The 20,702-nt window shown below is 42.2% G+C and overlaps 1 protein-coding gene across 1 annotated transcript in view; it reads left to right on the top strand.

Moving 5' to 3' along the window:
- Positions 1–1,440: 1,440 nt before the first annotated feature.
- Positions 1,441–20,702, top strand: part of fam110b (family with sequence similarity 110 member B) — a 55,188-nt gene continuing 35,926 nt past the window's right edge. The window contains exon 1 of the mRNA XM_004565099.4: positions 1,441–1,590. The gene's annotated coding sequence lies outside the window, so the exon portion shown is untranslated. The remainder of the gene's footprint in view (positions 1,591–20,702) is intronic.

Genomic DNA, 20,702 nt, shown 5'->3' on the forward strand with positions numbered 1-20,702 from the left:
GTTTGGTAGCGAGCCTCCAAATGCTCAACCAGACAACAGGTCTCATGCCACAGCCGCTCTATCACGTGATGCATACTGCTCCGCCGCGCTACGGTCATGAGCCGAGTTACGCCATGTCGCAAGTTTTGTGAGGTGCTTTTTTGATATTTAATGGATCGGATTACATTTTTTTATTTCTCTCCGATATCTGATCCAGTAATTTAGGTCAATATCAGACCGATACTTAATATCAGATCGGTACATCTCTAGTGTAATGGGCTTTCACTTGTGCACCTATTCTGTGAAGTACACTTGTGCCGTCTGGACAGACAGCACGATTATTGAATACATTATTGCATGCATTAACTGCTGTTATGTAAAGCAGTGACAATGGATTGAAACAGAAAAAAGCAAAAAAGAAATTGCAAGCATAAAAGGAAAAACACTGTAAATGTAAAAATTCAGTGTCAGTGTTTGCTTTTTCAGTTCACGTTTTTTTTTTATCTTTCAATTACATTTTGTTTTCAGTATCAAAACCAGATGCTGTTCTGGCTTCATGTTACCCACCCAGGATACCAAGGTTGCCTGAAAATTCCTCTATCGGCAGGCTCTAATAAAAAACCTTGCAACACTCCATTCCTGATCAAAACTTAAATCAGTGTTCATGTGTTTAATGGGACAGTTTACAATGAAATTGTTCAGCCAGTTTTGGGGTGCTGCTGCAAGAAATGCTAAACCCGCTTCTTATTCTAGCTGTTAGCACATGCATGTGGGCCACCCAGCTGTCAAAAATAAGATTCGCACTGGCCCTTTAATGACTGGACCGCTCCATTCATTCCACAGGGGAGAACTCACCAACAAAGAACTAGATATGCCAACGTCTAACATAAATACAAAGAGTCACGGGGGGAAAGTGAAGGACACCACGTAGAAAATCGAGATAAAAGACTGTCTATGCTAAGAGTGGATTTAAAATTAAGTAAAGAAGCAGACAGTCCAAGGCTGCTTTCCCGTTCAGCCGCATCTATCTACTTTATTGCAGGGGCTGAGCCCCCGTCAAGGTAGCCGCAGTAGTGGATCACTAAGCGGAAAACAAGGGTTTTTCCTTTCAAAATAAAAGTAAAAGTAGGCCCAGCTACAGTACATCAAAGGTATCTGTATATTAATTCATTCACTCATCACTCAATTATATTATGCTACAATATTTATTACGACTAGTCTTTCTGATTTTTTTATGCTTTTACATTCATTGTAGTTCATTTTAACTGTTGTTTTTACGATTGGATGCATCTTATGATGCATCTTATGATTGGACTTTATAAAATGCCAGTACGCCAACATAAACAAGTTATCAGAGGTTCACTAAAATCTGTTAGGGTATAATGAATATCTTCTTTGTCCTTTATAAATAGACAACTATATAAACGTTAACGAGGGTCAAAGTCGACCATAATGCTTGAAGTTGTGACCGGAAGCGGCCTTCGTGCTGCCGCGCAGCCTCACAGCGGTGCTGCTGACTGGAAACAGGATGCTGTCAGGCCGAAGAGACGCTCTGACCTAACGGAGAGAAACCGCAGCATCATCCTTTGTTTTCTGGAGCTGGATATCCAGGTAAGGACAACTAACTAGCTTAGTTGTGATGTTAACCTGTCTGCATTTCATAGCTGCAATGGCTGAAACGGCACTGACACTTCTGATGAAACGCAGGACCTGTCTTTTTTTCTTCATTAGCAGTCTTGTCGTAACTAAGGCTATTGTTCGGGATAATGCGATCCAGTCAGGCGCTGAGGACAAATCATATAACGTAGCACTTATCCGTTGTTCTGACGAAGCCCTATGAGAGGTGCTGATGTGATTTCGTGTGAGGTTAGGGGTGGTGGTGCAGAGCTAGCTTCCAGCGCAGGAGCACACAGACATTCCGAGGTGTAACATCCATGGCTGTGCTGCTGTGACGGGGGGGTCGCATTGCATTGCATTGCACTGCACCACCCCCACCACCAGCAGCAGCAGTAGCAACGCGGGGACGCGCGCGCATGCAGGTGTAGTTGGTGTTGTAAACAGCTCGTGACACATGGTATCACAGATAGGGACACCTCTGAATGCTTTGGGGACGTTTGTCTTCCTCCTCCATGTCACAGTGGCTGTAGATATATCTGCAGTATATGATGCTCATGCTAGCATTGAGGGAGGAAAATATTGTCTTTTGGTGTGCGCACACTCACTTCTCTCTCTCTCTCTCTCTCTCCCCCCCCCCCCCCCCCTCTCTCTCTCCCCCCCCCCCCCCTCTCTCTCTCTCACACACACACACACACACACACACACACACACACACCTTTTCACTTACTTGTAGGCTGTTGATTATGCCTGACCATTTTGTGCTTGTTCCACCCTTTAACCATAAGAAACACTGTCCACTTTCACGTTGTCTTTAGCAGTAGCTGGTTCTTTGGCTAGCTGCAGTTACACGGGAAATTCCACCTGTTAGCTGTAATGTCGTGAAGGACTCTCTAAATGACAACAGTGTGGAGCAGAGTCCGTTTGAATCACCAGACCAAAAAGCCGGACCAGTGTAATCAATGTAACCCAGGGATCATACTGACAGTAGATGGCCCTAAACTTTAAGCACTTGTTCTTAAATTCAGCCAAACAGCCAGTGTTACATCTATGTCAGTGTTTGGGAGCATGGTGTAAATGAGCCTTTATACATTTAGTGCTTCGTGTCCACTTTACTGAAAGGAAACGGGGAGAAAAGGCTGCAGTGGCAACAAGTCGCTGTCAGTATCAGTCCAGTTCAACGGGGTAGAAAAGTGCTATATAAGAACCAGTCCATTGACCAGTTTTAGTGTTGAATCCAAATTTACAATGTGTGCTTCATCATCAGTAAGTATGGAGGAGGTCAGGAAAGTGAGTGGCAAACACGTTGGAGGTTCTGCCATGGTTTAGGGTTGTATTTAACCCAGTAGTGTTAAAATTCATGGAATTACGAAAACTGCAAAGTACCATCAGATTTTAGCTACCGTCTGAAAACTGATTTGTTACAGCTTCATTTTTCAGCCTGTGACCCCAATGATCCCAAACACGCTGCCACTGCGGTAAAAGCATTCATGGATTTAAAAACAAAATCAAACACAAGAAACTCAGTGGAACATCAGTCATGGTGTTATTAGTAGTAATACCAAGTGTTAGCTTTCAAGCTTGTTAACATTGTACAAACTCTGTTATGCAGCGTATATAGAACAGAATAATCCTTTAATTGTCCCACAAGGGGAAATTTGGTTGTAACAGCAACAGAAGAAAAGCACTTATACAAACAGAAACACACAATTTTTACAGAACAAATATTTACATCATGGAATCGATTCAGTAAATCACTGTTACACATTTACCTAGTGAAATATAAAGAAATGAGGAAGGGCTGAAGAGGTTTGAACAGAAATGAAATCACTACTGTTACAATATATACTCTAGAACAGCGGTCCCCAACCCCCGGGCCTCGGACCGGTACCGGTCCGTGAGTCGTTTGGTACCGGGCCGCGAGAGTTGAGGCTCAGGTGTGAAATGTATAGTTTTCAGGGTTTTATCGGTTTTCAGCATTATTTTGTTATCGTTTTTATCGTTAACTCGGTTTTCCTGGGTCTTTTCACTGTGTTATGAATAAATTTTCTGTTTTTCGGTACCGGTACTAGTTTTATTTTTTTGTATTTATCCGTGACACATTAAAGGCCGGTCCATGAAAAAAAAGTCGGTCCGTAGCGCAAAAAAGGTTGGAGACCGCTGGTCTAGTACATGTGCTCAGCTTAAAAATCACAGCCAACAGTACAACAGTGCTTTTTACATTATGGGTAAGTTTACATTCATTAAGCTTGTCACAGAGCAGCAGCTCACCGTCTGCTCTCTGGGCATCATTCCTGCATCTTATAGTCATTTAGGGCAGCAAATAAGTCTTGATCACATAGAGTTTTGTGTGAAACTGTACACAGAATACAGTTTAGTATATAAGATACAGACCAAAAACAATGTCTCTGTATTTTCAGACTGAATAGTACAGTTCATAGTGCAGTGTTTCCCACACAGACATTACTGGGCAGGAACCCCAGGTATGCTTTATGATTTCATTTTTTCATCCTTCTGAGAAAACGGCACCATCAGTTTCCTTATAGGCCAAATTTTTAAGCCCCGTCACTGCTGGACAGGCTCTCATCTTGCAGTCAGATGGACTCTGCTGCCATGGACTGATTCTGGCAGCAGTAGTCAGTGCTTGTACTTGGAAGGTCACTGTCCACAAGCTGCAGGTGGGAGACTGGTTCATGCATTGCTAAGCTGTAGTTCAGTGAGGCTAAAGAAAGTTGCTGCTAACTCCAGGTCAGGATGTTGAAGATTGAGTTTTTGTCATTCAGATTAGACAAAGTTTAATCTGTGAAAATCCCAGGCTCTTTAATCTCCAGCACTTTTCTGCTCTTAGTAACCAAAGTGTGAAAACTGCAGGGGTCAGCAATAACCAGCACGAGTGCGCATCACAGAACTGTTCGTGTTTTGAAGGTTCAAAGTATCTTTACATGAAATGTGAAACACTTTACTTCCAAAATGTCTGAATGTGAAGGACACGTGTCTCACCTTTGTAAATGATGCTGTTCCTGTAAGGACTGCCAGCTCTTCAGTCGTGTACGTTATTAACACCAGAGGAAATTACAGTGGTGTGAAAACGTGTTTGCAAGCTTCCTGAATTCCTGTTTTTTGTATGTTTGTCACACTTCAGTGTTTCAGAGTATCAAGCAAATGTAAACGTTAGACAAAGACAATATAAGTTCCATGTTTTCGCCATTTGTGGATAAATGGCTCGTACTGTGTTTGGCTGAAGTTACACAGCTTTAGCCTTTTCAGACTCAGACCTGAGGGTTGTTTCTCATTTGTTCCTGAATTTTCTTGGATCACCTTATTCTTGATCGAGAACAGGTGTGGCAGTAATCAGCAGCAGCAATGGCCTTTATACATCTAGTGTTTCATGTCCACTTTAAGAAGCCACACTTCCACTGAGTCCATTTCTGATCAGGCTTGAGTGAACACTGTGGTGCAGCTGAAGTACATCTTCATGTCATCTGTTGCTGGGTATTTTAGTCAGGACCACTATAACCAATAGAAAAGGCAGACGTTTTCCATCTGCACCTTCCCAACTTTCCATGTGTATGTACATAGAAAACCAGTTAAAGGGAGAGCAACTATCCTAAAACAGCTATAAGAGACAAGCAGCTTCATACACAGAAGGCTTAAGGTAGCAGTGAAACCACTGCACAACTATTCGAGGAAAACCTTCTGCCCTTCCGTGTGAACGGGAAACCTTGAGGGAGGCCAAGCAGCAGAAAACATGGCCACAGGGAAGCCACTAACTCCTCTGTTTATCCCCAACCAGGAGGTCTGAGTCAGAAGTGAACAATGTTGAATTTGACCAGCGGTTATTGAATCAAATTCTTGCTTTCTTACAGAGTCTAGTTTTTCTTCTCAATGAGCTAAAGTCTGCCTAAAAAAGCAAAAACATGTGTGAAGTGTGTTTGCGTGAAGGCGATGCTTTTTCCGCTTTAAAAGTCAACATCAACATGACTGAAGCTGTTTTTTACAGTGCTGTCATTAACAGTCCTGCACCAGTATTAAGTTAGTTTTCTCACTGTGTGCTCAGCAGTTAACAAGTAGTGTAACTTCCACTCTTCATTCAGATCACTGCTATTATTATTGAAAAGTGTTTTCTTTTTTCCAAAGACAGTGCTGCTGCTTCTTCTTCTTTAGAATCAGTTCAGACAATCAGGCTAAACCTACTGCAGCAATGACTTGACCCCTTTAGAAGGAGCACATTCAAATGATGGAGGTAAATGAAGCAAACTGCAGCGACCGCAGTGAAGGCAGGGCTTACTCAGGATGTGACACTACCCAACACTGGAGCGTGCATTGCTGTGCTAAGGGACATTTCCAATAAAGTTTACTGTACAACCAGCTCTGCTATCAGTGGTGACATACAGAGAGCTGTGCAGAGTAACTGTGAAACAGCACCGACTCTGAATTTGTACTCACCCATGTAAATGATCACCAGTGTCCAGTATTTTTACATTTGGGGCGGTCGTTGTGTCCTTGGGCGAGAGACTTCACCCGTTGCCTACTGGTGGTGGTCAGAGGGCCCGGTGGCGCCAGTGTCCGGCAGCCTCGCCTCTGTCAGTGCGCCCCAGGGTGGCTGGGGCTACAATGTAGCTGCCATCACCAGTGTGTGAATGGGTGGATGACTGGTTGTGTAAAGCGCTTTGGGGTCCTTAGGGACTAGTTTTTACCATTTCCAGTGACTCTCAGATTAAACAATAAAAAGCAGAGTGTGCTACTTTGAGCCTCTCCTCTGTTACAGCTCGGCGTCTGTCTGCATTGTGTGTGTTCTGCAGTTTGAACTGAACATTATTAAGGTGTCTGACAGTGAATGAAGAGCTAATCATGGTCTCTTCTTTTTCTTTGCACTGACACATTTTTGGCAGCGCAGTTGTTAGTAGTAGAGCAGGGCGATATGACCCAAAATATTTATCACGATATAGATTTGAAAATTTGCGATAACGATATAACTGACGATATAATTGACACTAGAAAAAATACTTTACAACTCCTCAACTTTATTAGTGCAAAAAAACCCATCAATGTATTTTCTCTTAAACAAGCAGCTGTTTTTTTTATGTGCATTACAGTTATATAAACTTTAACAATGCAAATGTAAATTCTTTGCTGACAGTTTAACCAAAAGGCATTTCCAGTGGAAATTGGCCAACATATCCTCAGCATAACCATGTATAATATCCTCAAAACTGAAAAAGAGGTTATACACACGCAATACGGTAATATTATGTTGAAGCCTACGATAGCCGTAATGCTCCGACAAGCCATCAAGTGGTGCGGGTTCGTAGCTTAGCAAAGTCGTACTAAACATTTGACAGATTTTCGAGCGCCACATAAAATCATTTCGAGGTCGGTAAACAAAACCAGGATTAATATATAAGGCACACGGGATTATAAGGGGCACTGCCGATTTTCAGAAAAATCAAAGGATTGGAAAATATGGCACACTTAAAATCAAACAACACGGTAATAACGACGGCCCGCTAGCATGCTCTACCAAAAATAGTGTTTTGTTGTGTATCTGACGGACGAAAGCCAAACCAGTTCCACACCACTGAAGTTGCAGCATTTTTACAAACCAGTTCTGGTTCATCCGTTTCATTTAACGATCCGCTTTCGCCCTTGTCATTCTCCGTCACCGCCGTGCCTTTTCCGCCATGTGCGTATGAAAACAAAGGCACTGCGCATGCGCGTTTTACCCATATTCTATCGCGATATTTAATTTTAAAATAAAACAATGTTGTTTTTGTGCATAACAAAAAGCTCACAATTGTGCAGTCAAAATGTAAACTAAAAGACGCTGAGCATAATATGAAAGACAGATTTCACAGCTGCTCTGTTCCCAACTTCTACTGTGTGACTGACAGCCTGGAGTTTGAAATCCTCTTTGTAACCACGTCTCTGAACAGTTGCCATTTGTGTCAATAATTAATTAAATGTGTCAAAAATATTTATTTAATTAATTATTTCCCATTTGTATTTAATTATTGCCACATTTAATTAATTATTTAATGGTGTATTTAATTAATTCATTATGGCAGTCCTGGCGTTCCATAGTAAAGCAGCAACACTGATCCTTTTATTAAAGATGAAAGAATTTAGACAGTTTTTAACTCTCAGTAAACCCACAGTGTTCGTTTGACTTTGGACCCAGAATCTCGTCTGTAAGTCTGACGTCACTGACTTACAGACCGGCTAAGATAAAGAAGACATTTAAGCATCTGCACGTTTATTTTCTAGAAATGAAAGCAAGACGAACATAGCAGTGTAAAGGCAGTATCCAATGAAACTGAAGTTTATATTCAGCATTTGTACAGAGGAAAAATAAGGCTTTTTTGCATGTTTTTAGGCCACCAGCTTTTTAGCAGGACAAGCACAGAGATGAGTCCACTGTCAGAGGCCATAAGAAGATCATTTGTAACCTTCACTAAAGCTGTTTCTGTGCTGTGATGAGCTCTGAAACCTGACTGAAACTCTTCAAATAAACCATTCCTCTGCAGATGATCTGTTAGCTGTTTGACAACTACTCTTTCAAGGATGTTTGATATGAAAGGAAGGTTGGAGATTGGCCTATAATTAGCTAAGACTGCTGGGTCTAGAGATGCTTTTTGAGTAAAGGTTTAACTACAGCCAGCTTGAAGGCCTGTGGTACATAGCCGATTAATTTTTAAAACACCTGATGGCTTAGCATTTAGCGTCACAGTGAGACATTTATATATAACCTAACTGTAATCCTGACACTAAAACCACATTTTGAGCCTCAAACATGCCTTCAAACTTGTGGGGACGGCATTTCGTCCCCATTACTGACTGTTAGTCCCGACAAGTATAGTAGCATGTCAATTTTCTGTCCTCACAAAGATGTCTAAATATGTACACACACACACACACACACACACACACACACACACACACACACACACACACACACACACACACACACACACACACACACACACAGGACCCAGTCTCAGAATCAGAATCAGAATGGGTTTATTGCCAGATGTTGAGGTTTACAACATTAGGAAATTGCTGCGGTGCTTCAGTGCAAACAATAAGAATTAAAGTGCTATGTAGAGAGAAAGATATGTGCATGAGATATACATGAGAATAAGAATTATGAGTGCTACTCACTTTCCTGATCAGAGTCAGCAGTAAATCTGCCGCAGATGCGACAAATATTGGAAATAAATCCACAGGCGTTGTAGTCCTGCAGTTAAGGAGCTCTTCTCTGGTGTAAGAATATCCAGAGGAGTGCCCAGACACAGAAGAAATACACAAAAACAAGACAAAAGTAACGCACTGAAGCACCAGGGCATCCATACGCGGCGCCATCTTGGATCATCTCTGTAACTATTTTATTACTTTTTTATGACAAACATAATCAGTTGCTTGTCCATTCGCGATGTAGAGTCTTAACTGTTGATCTGATCTGCAGCCTCTGTCAACTTGGCAAAGTGGTTGATTAATGACTTTATGCATGCTGCAGGTTTAGATGAAGTATGTCTGTGAAGGTTCTCAGTCATCCAGGTCATTGTAGTCTAAGGAGCTTGGAAAGAAAAGCGTCTGGACTTCTTTGAGTTGCTTGAAGACGTTTCACCTCTCATCCGAGAAGCTTCTTCAGTTCTAGGGTCACATGTTGGAGAGTCCCAGATTTAAGCCGTGTAGGAGCAACCCACTGAGAGGGACAATGGACCCCCTAATGATCCTCTACCTAATCACATGAGCCAAGGTGTGAAAATGGGTGTAGGTCGTCACAATGGGTTAACGCCCACTCACATCCTGGGCCATCTGACCTCAGAAAATCACATGGTGGGGTGGGGCTAGGTTTCACAATGAGCTCACCCGAAACCTTGGCTGATTGTGCCCTACACCCATATTTGGTTGTAAAGGTGTTGTCGTTGTGCTGTTGTCCACCTCAGTGTGTAAACAAAACAAAAAAACAACGATTGGGAATAATACTTTCTGAAGGGATTTGGATAACAGAATTTAAAAAACATACAAAAAAAACACAGCGATTGTAGACTTTCATTTCTTTCTTTTTATGATTTTCTTTTATTGTTTATGATGTTTTTTTACATCTTTATTTTAATGGTTTCACCTTGTCCTTTAGTCACAGTGTAATAATATTAGAGACAGCGTTTTACTTTGCAGTTATTTTTGTGTGTATCCATGGAAATAAATCCTCCATGAGCCATCTGTCACATGCTCTCCATGTTGCAGAGACTATGTATGTGCATGAGGCGCACTACCTGTCAAATGTGTGAGCTGATTTTACCTAGGAAGTAGGATCCACACACAGCCTCACTCTCTCTTTGTCTCACACACACACTTGCAGTTGAAGAATACATTAACTCAGCTTCCTTCTTGTACTTGCTGGACTCTTTCAGGTAATTTAAGATTAGAATCTGATGGGTCACATCAGGGCGTCTGGGTGAAAATGAATCCAGGGATGTGTGAGCATCAGGCAGATGAAGTGGGGGAGGGGCTTTTACATGTCTACTCCAATCAGATTAGAGATGTTAAATCTTTCTGCTTTGCCATCCTTGGAAAACATGGCAAGCACTGTCATCAGTCTGTGCTTCAGTTCAGACTGCAATTCATGAATGGATGCTGCAAGTATTCCCTGGTTCAGGGCAACAACAAGTACCACTCCTAGGGATGGGAATCGAGAACTGGTTCTCTACAAGAACGAGTAGTTCAATTTAAGGTTGGGCGACTGGACGAATATATTGAAGATAGGCTGAGCCTTCCGCTGATCGTTTTTACAAGAGTGATTTATTTATTTGCCCATGAGTAAGTTTGCTAAAAATGTTGGTTGAAGCTAAGAGAAGCAGTCAACCGTAAAAATAATAGCGCTGTTTTAACAGCATCCTCTTCCAGCTGCGAACAAATGCAGCAATTCATTTACTCGGGTGGGGCGATCGTGGCTCAAGAGTTGGGAGGTCGCCTTGTAATTGGAAGGTTGCCGGTTCGAGCCCCGGCTTTGACAGTTTCGGTTGTTGTGTCCTTGGGCAAGACACTTCACCCGTTGCCTACTGGTGGCTGTGGCTACAATGTAGCTGCCATCACCAGTGTGTGAATGTGTGTGTGAATGGGTGGATGACTGGATATGTAAAGCGCTTTGGGGTCCTTAGGGACTAGTAAAGCACTATACAAATACAGGCCATTTACCATTTACTCAGACTCATAACAGAAAGAAAGAAAGGAGTTCAGAAAACATATTATTACAAAAAAACCCAAAACACAATGGTGGGGAGGGAAACAAAGAAGAAATGGCTTCTTTTTTCCACTATAACTGTGTTTACAGGCCGTTCCAGTGTTTATGTGTTTTACACACTCGACCAAACAACAAATACAAAATTAAACACAAAGTAAGTTAAAAATGTCCCTGCCAGCGAACATAAAAAGAATCTCTGACGTAAAGTTAAGTCTTTTGTGCGATTTGGTGCATCTCAAATAAATAAATGAGTAATCCAAAAAGTATCTATGTTAATACTGAAACAAGCAAGATAAGAAGGTGAAATATTCCCTCCAAACAAAACGTACAAATTTGAAACGCGCAAATCAGTCCATACATGATTACATTGCTCTGCCCATCAAAAAGTCTGCATGAATATATCGCCTATCATCGGTTATTGGACTGTCAGTTGGAAACTTTTTACATATCGCCCAAGAACCCAAAGTGAAAGCTGAATGAATGTTAACCCCAACCCAGCAACCAGACACCGAAACTGGGTCTACATATACATGTATATATGTGCGTGTGTGTGTGTGTATACCAGCCAAGGTGTACTCTCAGTGGCAGAGGAACAATATGAAATCGGCACCACCAAGGCAGGAGACGGCGCAATATTGGAAGAGCATATGGGAGAAGGACGCAACTCATAATGGCAATGCTCAGTGGCTAGTGGATCTAAGAGCAGACCACAGCAACCTCCCTGAACAGGGTCCAGTAACCATGCTGGTTGACGAGAGACACCCAGAATGGCTAACCAAAGGCCGGATGGTCCTGATCCTCAAGGACCCCCCAGAAGGGACCGGTCCCCTCCAACTACCGACCAATAACCTGCCTCAGCACCACGTGGAAGCTCCTGTCAGGCATCATAGCTGCTAAGATGAACAGGCACATGGGTCAATACATGAGTACGGCACAGAAAGGGATGGGCAAGAATACCAGAGGCGCAAAACACCAGCTACTGATAGACCAAGCAGTCAGCCTAGACTGCAAGACTAGGCTGACCAGCCTGTGCACTGCCTGGATTGATTGCAAGAAGGCCTATGACTCAATGCCCCACACCTGGATCCTGGAATGCCTAGAACTATATAAGATCAACAGGACCCTAAGAGCCTTCATCAGGAACTTAATGGGGATGTGGCGGACAACACTAGAGGCCAACTTCAAGCCCATAGCACCAGTCATTATCACGTGCAGGATCTACCAAGGAGATGCTCTGTCCCCACTGCTGTTCTGCATAGGCCTGAACCCCCTCAGTGAGATCATTGACAAGACTGGCTACGGATACCGACTACGGAACGGAGCAGTTGTCAGCCACCTCCTGTACATGGATGACATCAAGCTGTATGCCAAGAGTGAACGAGACATCGATTCACTGATCCACACCATCAGTATATACAGCAATGAGATCGGAATGTCTTTCGGACTGGAGAAGTGTAGTCGGATGATAATAAAGAGATGGAAGGTAGTCAGAACTGAGGGGATCGAACTACCAGAAGGTAACATTGCAGACATAGAGGACAGTTACAAGTACCTGGGGATCCCGCAGGCGAATGGGAACCATGAAGAGGCCGCTAGAAAGGCTGCAACCACCAAGTACCTGCAGAGGGTCAGGCAAGTCCTGAGGAGTCAGCTGAACGGTAAGAACAAGAAGTCCTGAGGTCAAAATGGGAGACGCCCCCAAGGGTGATGGAGAATGTCCGAGCTAAGGTCCTGTGGGACTTCCAGTTACAGATGGACAAAATGGTGGTGGCTAACCAACCGGATATAGTGGTGGTAGACAAACAGAAGAAGACAGCCGTAGTGATCGATGTAGCGGTTCCCAATGACAGCAACATCAGGAAGAAGGAACACGAGAAATAAAGGGCTCAGAGAAGAACTCGAAAAAATGTGGACAGAGGTGTAACAGCGATCCCAGTGGTAATCGGAGTACTCGGTGCGGTGACTCCCAAACTAGTCGAGTGGCTCCAGCAGATTCCAGGAACAACAATCGGAGATCTCTGTCCAGAAGAGCGCAGTCCTGGGAACAGCTAAGATACTGCGCAGGACCCTCAAGCTCCCAGGCCTCTGGTAGAGGACCAGAGCTTGAAGAGTAGACCGCCCGCATGGGCAAGTGGGGAATTTTTAATTTTTTTTAAAATATTCTCATTCAGCAGTCAGCGTACAAGTTATTGAACCTTGCATTGGCCTCTATGCTTATATAGTGACCATTGCAGGGAGAATTCCTCGGCATAGTGGAGGTGGAGCATCCCCACACTGACTCCTGAAATCTGACATGCATGTGTTCATCACGGTGTGTTAGTGCCATTCATTTGGTGAGTTAATAACATTACATAACAGCTTTTTTCAGCAGTGTCTGCAGTACTGTGAGGGAACTGAGGCTGGAGAGTTCATCTGTGTTCTCAGTTAGAGGCCTGTCACAGTATCTGTATAGGACCCACAGCATCTTAGCACATGTGTGCAGGAGATTTGAAATGTACTGTTTACCCTTTATCTACCTCATATCTTTATCTAATAAACTTAAACTAGTGCTAACACTGGTGAATATTGCGAGGATTGTTTTGTTCCAGCTAATGTCTAAATTGCAGAGGAAGATATGCAGATTATTACTATTTATCTTTTTTAGAGGAATCTTGTTTGCTTGTCTTATGTTTAGTTTGCAGTAGGGCTGCATTTTTACTCGTAAAGTGGACTGGTACTTATTGCAGATTAAGGGATTTTTTTGTGTCCAAATTACAGTCCCTAGGGTTTCTCTGTGTCCGTTTCAATGTATATGTGTAGCAGCTGGATTGAGGCCATCAAAACCACAAGTTTTTCACAAGGCTGTCAGTTTATTTGTGGCACAAACCCTGCCTGGATTAACACGTGCTGCTTCGACTTGGCTCTCAGCACTCTAATGTCTCTGATCCCAGTCAGTCTGTATGTACAGAATAGAATAGAAATAGAAATATCCTTTATCGTCCCTCACTGGGGAAATTCAAGTGTTCCAGTAGAAGAGTGACCAGCATGGAGCAAAAATAAGGAATAAGAGACTGTATGGTCTCTTAAGTGAAATTTAAAACATAAGAAAAAAAAATACTTTACTGTTATTAAAAATAGCATACTTGGATTCAAAGAAATGTGCAACGGAGTAGGGTAATTGTTTTTAAAAAGAATGTACAAAATGTGCTGTATATTTGTGCTTAAAAAACCGAGACTTTTTACAGACAATGGAAAAACGAGGGGGCATCCTAGGACAGAGCTGGCCTTCTTGATTAGCTTATCCAGCCACTTCCTCTCAGCTGTAGATATGCTGCTGTTCCAACACACAACACCACAGAAGATGGCTGACGCTACCACAGAGTCAGAAAAGGTCTTCAGCAGCATCCCTTACACTCCAAAAGATCTCAGTCTCCTCAGTAGGTAGTCTGCTCTGACCCTTTCTGTAAAGTGTGCATATATGTTTGGAAGTGTGGCAAAACACGTTCTTGTGAACGTTGTGGCGACTGTGGGTGAATAGTGCAACACAATAGTGACATAACCTGCAAGATACAGTGATAAAACTTTACAGGTGTGTAGAACAAGTTTAAAGAAGAAAGAAGTGCTACAAAATGAGATTACGGGATTAGAAACTTATGTTGAACATAACCTGCTCCCACTCAAGTTATATTCAGACATTTGGTTTAATGTGCCATCTTTTCAGTTGATTCTTTTGTTTCACGTCCAGTATACACTCACCAGCCTGTTTAACTGCTCATTAACACACATATCTAATCAGCCAATCACATGGCAGCAATGTAAATTTGTAGACATGGTCAAACATGGTCATGATGCTGAAGTTCAAACTGAGCGTCATAATGAGGAAGAAATGAGATTTTAAAAAATATCCAAGTTTTTAAAAAAAGGCAGCATAAAAAGTACACACTGTGGGTGCTGTGGGTACTTTAAGTGTTTTTAACACTCAGTTTCACTTTATCTCTTTGTTTGTTAAAACCTCACTGTTCTCTACAGCTGCTGATGGACCAGCAGCAGCACAAGCAACAGTGTCCCATAGATCGGTTGAACCACATTTGGACACTGCCTACAAATGGCAACAGATACCCTCTTCTCATAGATGGGCTGTCCATGGCCCCCTATAGTCTGCCAGCGGAGAACCGTGCTGAGCTCTGAACTCTTATGAATGCATCAGGACCAACTCAGGGTTCAGTGTCTTGCCCAAGAATACTTTAGCATGCAGACTGGAACAGCCAGAGATTGAACCAGCAACCTTCTGAATAATAGATGCTATAGTCTGCTACTCTTCAGTCTCCTCCTAGAAATATCCTGAAAGAAAGAACAAAGAAGAAGGAATCTTTTTATAGCAGTTTCCAAGTTGTTTACTGAGCCGCTTAATCTCTGAACAGTAATTTCCGTTGACACGAGTCCAATAAGTTGAGGTGGTGAAGAAAAAGCTGTTCTGTAGAAGTGCTGTGATTAAAGCAGTAGGGTAAGTCTGCTTGTAAGATGTGATCTGTGTCTTTGGTAAACCCATTAGCTCCAGCACACAGCTTATCTTGTCTCCCTTATCTGACCCAGGGCTTCTTCAGCCTTCTATTGCCACTCTTTTTGCTTACTTTCTGCAGGTTTCTTCATGAACCTTGTTAAATTTGCCTGAAAATTGTAGTTTGCTCAAAGAGATGATGCCAGTTTTTGCCTGACTCGGGCAACAATGTGTACAGTAATTGTGTGCTTCATAATTCGCCAAGTCATCAAATGTGTGGAATTTAGCAGACTTATGGTAAGTCTGCAAATTAAATGTTGCAGAATATTAGTCTTACTATACAGTTAGTTCCACAATTTGTTGGTCAGCAACACAGTTTTTGTCACGTTGCCTCTGTCCACCACCACAGTGGATTTTAAAGTGCAGACTTACAGCTTTAATTTGAGATGTTCAACAAAAGATTTGGCTTAACTGTTTATAAATTGCAGCCATTTTTTTCACGGTCCCCCATATTTGGAGCCTCAATGGGACTTGGACAGTTGAGTGGCAAGCATGTCCTGTGCCCTTTGTTATTATCTGAAGTTAAAGAGATATTGGTGCAAATGAGCAAAGCACTCATTGGTCTGAAACAAAAACTGTGTGTGTGAGAGAGAGAGAGCAAAAAATCTGTTAGATTTTACAAAAGAATGGATGAACTGTTCAGCTATAACACAAGGCCTGAAAGAGCACTGCAGAAACTGAGGTGTACAATCACAGATTCATTTCCTTGGTTAAGACAACCAACTTCACAATATCTAACCATGATAAGAAGCCTCTCGAGAAGGCAGGAATGAATGGAAATACAAAGTTTAGGTGAAACAAGCTGAAAACGTCTGGTGTGTAGACTTCATAGGAATCATGTAAAACCTTCACAGTTCTGAGAGGTGAAAAACAGTCTTTGGACAAATTAATCCAAGATGAACTTGTACTAATGTTGGAAAGACAAAAGCACAGAGAAGGAGAGGAACGGTCCATGATCCAAATATCTGTCAAACATAGTGGAGGTAATGTTGTAGTGTTGCCAGTGGAACTCAGCATAGTGTTGATTCATGATGTGAATGCTGATAGAAGCAGAAGCATGAATTGTGATTTGTACAGGGTTTTACTCTTTGCTCGGGTTCAGACTGATGCTTTCCAGGGCTTCTCAGAACAGATGGATACTGACCCCAAATATGCTACAAAAGCAACCCAACAGAGCAGCTTCAGCTACTGAGGACAAAACTAAAGACGAGGACCCGCAAATGGGCAGCAACTGAAGATGGCTGCAGTAAAAGTGTGACAGAACATCGCAAGGAAAGCAGCATTTGGTGATGTCCATGGGTTCAAGACTTCAGGCAGTCAATTTTCACCTAAGTATGGAAAACAATCCTTATATTTGAAATGGTCCTAGTTTGTCCACATAGTTGTCAGCAGTGTTGGTCAAGTTACTTGAAAAAAGTAATCAGTAACTAATTACTGATTACTTCTCCAAAAAAGTAATCCCGTTACTTTACTGATTACTTATTTTCTAAAGTAATTGATTACTTAGTTACTTAGTTACTTTTTAAAAACACGATTTACAACCTGAATAGGTGATAAAGCGATAGATCTTTCAGCCCAGTTCTACTTTTTCTGCATAATCCATCATACAAAATGTAATCAAATGGAAAAGTCTCTTTTTAAAACTTGTTTTATTGGTTTTAATCTTTTAACTTTATGCATCAAGCAAACATTTAATTATATTCAACATTCTCTGACTGGAATAAATTAGTTTAACATTTAAACCTATTTTCTGCACATTCCAGCACATAAAATAAAATATTTTGTGTGTTTACACTCAGTCTTTCAAATAGATGCAAGTAAAACACAGCAGAAAATAAATAAAGTCAAAGACTCAGCGGTCCTTTTGCTCTATTTTCACCTGTAAAGCAGGAGTGGGGCAGGCGGAGGTTTACCCTGGTGCAGGTGTGCCGCAGCGGTCAGTGGAAGAATCCGCGAGTTTCTCTGTGAGTTTCCCATTACGTCGTTGTGCACTCGGAGCTTGTTTGGGGGGGGGGGGGGGTTCGGTGTAAAAAGAAGTTTTCTTCCTACGCACAGCGGACACTAATGTTTTTGTCACTTTTTATGGAATCAAACTCAAAGTAAGGTCAGTACTTCCACGCTTTAAACGCTGCACGCTCATACTCTCTCCCGCACTCGATATATTATCCATTGTTGATCTGCACACAGCTGCTGTCACTAACGTCGCACTCGCTTACGTCACTGTCATGAGACATTCTCGCAAAAAAAATCACGGTTTTAGTAACGCAGTAACGCAGCGTTCCTGCGGGAAAGTAACGGTAATCTAATTACCGTTTTTGCAATAGTAATCCCTTACTTTACTCGTTACTTGAAAAAGTAATCAGATTACACATCTCTGGTTGTCAGCCTCTAACAAGTGGAGAAAATCACTGAAAGACCTAAAAGATGAACCTAACATTTTTGTAAAACCCCTTGAATTAGGCTGCTCGTATTGTTTATTTGATTTCCGATCCATTGTGGTGGCGTTCAGAGGCGAAACTACAACAGCTGGATTTGTGCTGCCTGACCTCAACCCTTCCAGTGCCCCTAGTTTGGGCCCTTGTTGTGGGAATGAGTATCTAAATAGTCTGAAGTTTCAGTATGACGTTTAAACAATTTTTGTACTGTGGTCACATTTCCAGAAGAAATAAATTATTCCGATTTGTTTTTCATGTAGTGTAGCCTATACATTCTCCTTCCAGCCTCTCTCTCTATTATTAAAAGACGATGTTGCTGCACGTTGCCTCGACAGAGATCTTAGTTATATGAAAATGTAAGAATGCTAACACACACATACTCACGCTCTGCTTGGAAGAGCCGTAATAGGATTAGAGAGAACTGGAAGTGCAACTGGAACAGAGACAGAGAAACGGGGAGGTGACAGAGTGGGTCATCCACAGTGGAGCATATAGTGAGACATGTTATGTTTAGGCTCCAGTCTGGGCAAAGTTGGGTTTCTGGTTAATGTAAACACAAACAGAATCCAATGATTTGCAAATCTCATAAATCTTTATTTTGTTTTATCAAATCTTCGCTGAGAAAATATATAATTGTAAACAGGATGTTTGGAATTTAGCAGCAACACGTGCCAAAAAAGTTGGGATGGGGCAGCAAAATGTTATTTTGTATTAGTAGAGCTCCAAAACTGTGGAACAATTTCAGTGGAATGCAAATAGTGTGAATATCTCATCCTCCAAAGTCATACGTTCAGGAGAAATCTCTGTGCATGAGGGGCAAGGCTGAAAATCAGCATTAGATCCCGAATGGTCTTCAAGTCCTCAGGCAGTATTGCAATAAACACAGATGTGATTCTGTGATTAAATCAGTACATGGGCTCAGGAACAGACAGAAATCACTGTCTGTGAACACAGAAGCCATCATCTCTGGACCAAAGCCGGACCTCCAGACCAAAATGGATCGAAACATGGACACTACGTCCTCTAGACTAAAGAGGAGAAGGACCATCCAGCTTGCCATCAGCACTCACTTCAAGAACACCTGTATCTTTGGTGGTGTGGGGGTGCGTTAGTGCCTCTGGAGTTGGCAGTTTTAGAGCAGCATATACTCCCACCCAGATAGATGTGTTTCAGAAAGCACCTTGCTGAGCTGGCCTGTCTGCAGTGCAGGCCTTTAACCACCTGAGAACATTTGGAGCATCATAAAGTGAAAAATATGACAAAGACACAGGACTGCTGAGCAGCTATAATCCTCTATCAGACACGAATGGGACAACATTCCTCTGTCCCAAAAGTCCAGCAGCTGCTCTCCTCGGTTCCCACAAGTTTGTGGAGTGATGTTAAAGAAGAGGAGATACTACAGAGTGGGAAGCATGACCCTGCCCCAACTGTCTGAGATGTGCTGCTGCCATCAAATTCAAATATTACATATTTTTCTTGAAATTATTTGTTTTCTCAGTTTAAACGTTTGATATGTTTCCTATGTTGAATAGATTGAAAGATTTGTAAATCAGATTTACAGCAAACAGCATTCAAACCTTTTTGGAATTGGAGTTGGCTTACCTCTGTTTTCTCTCCTTTCTGTTGTGTGTCCTGGTCCACTTTCCCCCATCAGCTCACATCACTGTGTGCTTTGCTAATTTGAGCCTCTTTTCCTTTTCCTCCCACACACTCAGCAGGCACTGAGGTAGACAGGCTGCCACAGAGCAGGAGCCCACAGCATTCTTCTTCACATGTGACAGACCCCGATCCTCTTTCAAATTCTATGTTCTCAACATACAGTTAAATCTTCAGGAGCGTTTCCACCAGATGACCTCTGTGTGGGGGTGGGCTCTAAGGCCCCCCTACTGGACAAGAGGGAGCTGCTAAATATAAGGCTGGGGGTGGGGGGTGGGCAAGCAGCTGACTCAAAACACAACTTGGATTTGAGAATTTTAACAGATTTGTTGGTAGTTTGCTAACTAATTTTACAGTACTCTGTTTTCCTTTTGGTCAGCTTCAGTAACTTAGATGAGGAAAAACATCTTTGGGGAAAACAGACTCTGTGGCATGTTGTGGAGAATTTAAAGTCCAAGAGCTGATGAATTAATCATGATATAAATTGTTAAGACGTTCACATCATTCACAGCATCATTACTGCTGCTGTTGTGTTATAAGTCTTTAAAAAAAAACAAAAAAATGGGGTTGGTGTGGGCTTAATATTGTTATAAGTTTTATTCACTTTATATTGTAAGGCAAAAACTCCATAATAAAGAGAAAACCCCAACCAGATGACCCCCTATGAGCAAGCACTTGACGACTGTGGGAAGGAAAAACTCCCTTTTAACAGTAAGAAACCTCCAGCAAAACCAAGGGAGGGACAATTATCTGCCGTGAGCAGTTAGGGGTAAGGGGAGGGGGACGGGACAAAGCTGTTGAAGAGAGCCAGATATTAATAATAACCAATGATTAAATGCAGAGCAGTGTATAAACACAAAGAAACAGCATCATGGGAAGCCCCCAGCAGGCTTAGACCTGTTGAAGTTCATGGTCAGCTAATGCAGCCCTAACTATAAGCTTATTTCTCTGTGTATATCTATCGCTTTGAAGCAGCCTTGGTATCTTTGGGTGGATAGTATGCGTATCAAAAGTTCAGCGGTTTAATCCCCTGTTCCTCCAGCCTGTGTATCAACATGTCTTTGAGTAAGAACCTAAACCCCAAACCACCCCTCATGCATTGCATGCAATGCAGCATGCTTATATATCAATATGCTGCACAAACAACCTGCCAGAAAACCTGCTACTGCAGTCCACTGCAGAGTTAACAATGTTTTTGACAAACGTTTTTGAGTGTTGCTGACTTTAACGGTGTAGG

This window comes from Maylandia zebra, linkage group LG18 (genome assembly GCF_041146795.1).
Source record: "Maylandia zebra isolate NMK-2024a linkage group LG18, Mzebra_GT3a, whole genome shotgun sequence".
In the NCBI taxonomy this organism is placed as follows: domain Eukaryota; kingdom Metazoa; phylum Chordata; class Actinopteri; order Cichliformes; family Cichlidae; genus Maylandia; species Maylandia zebra.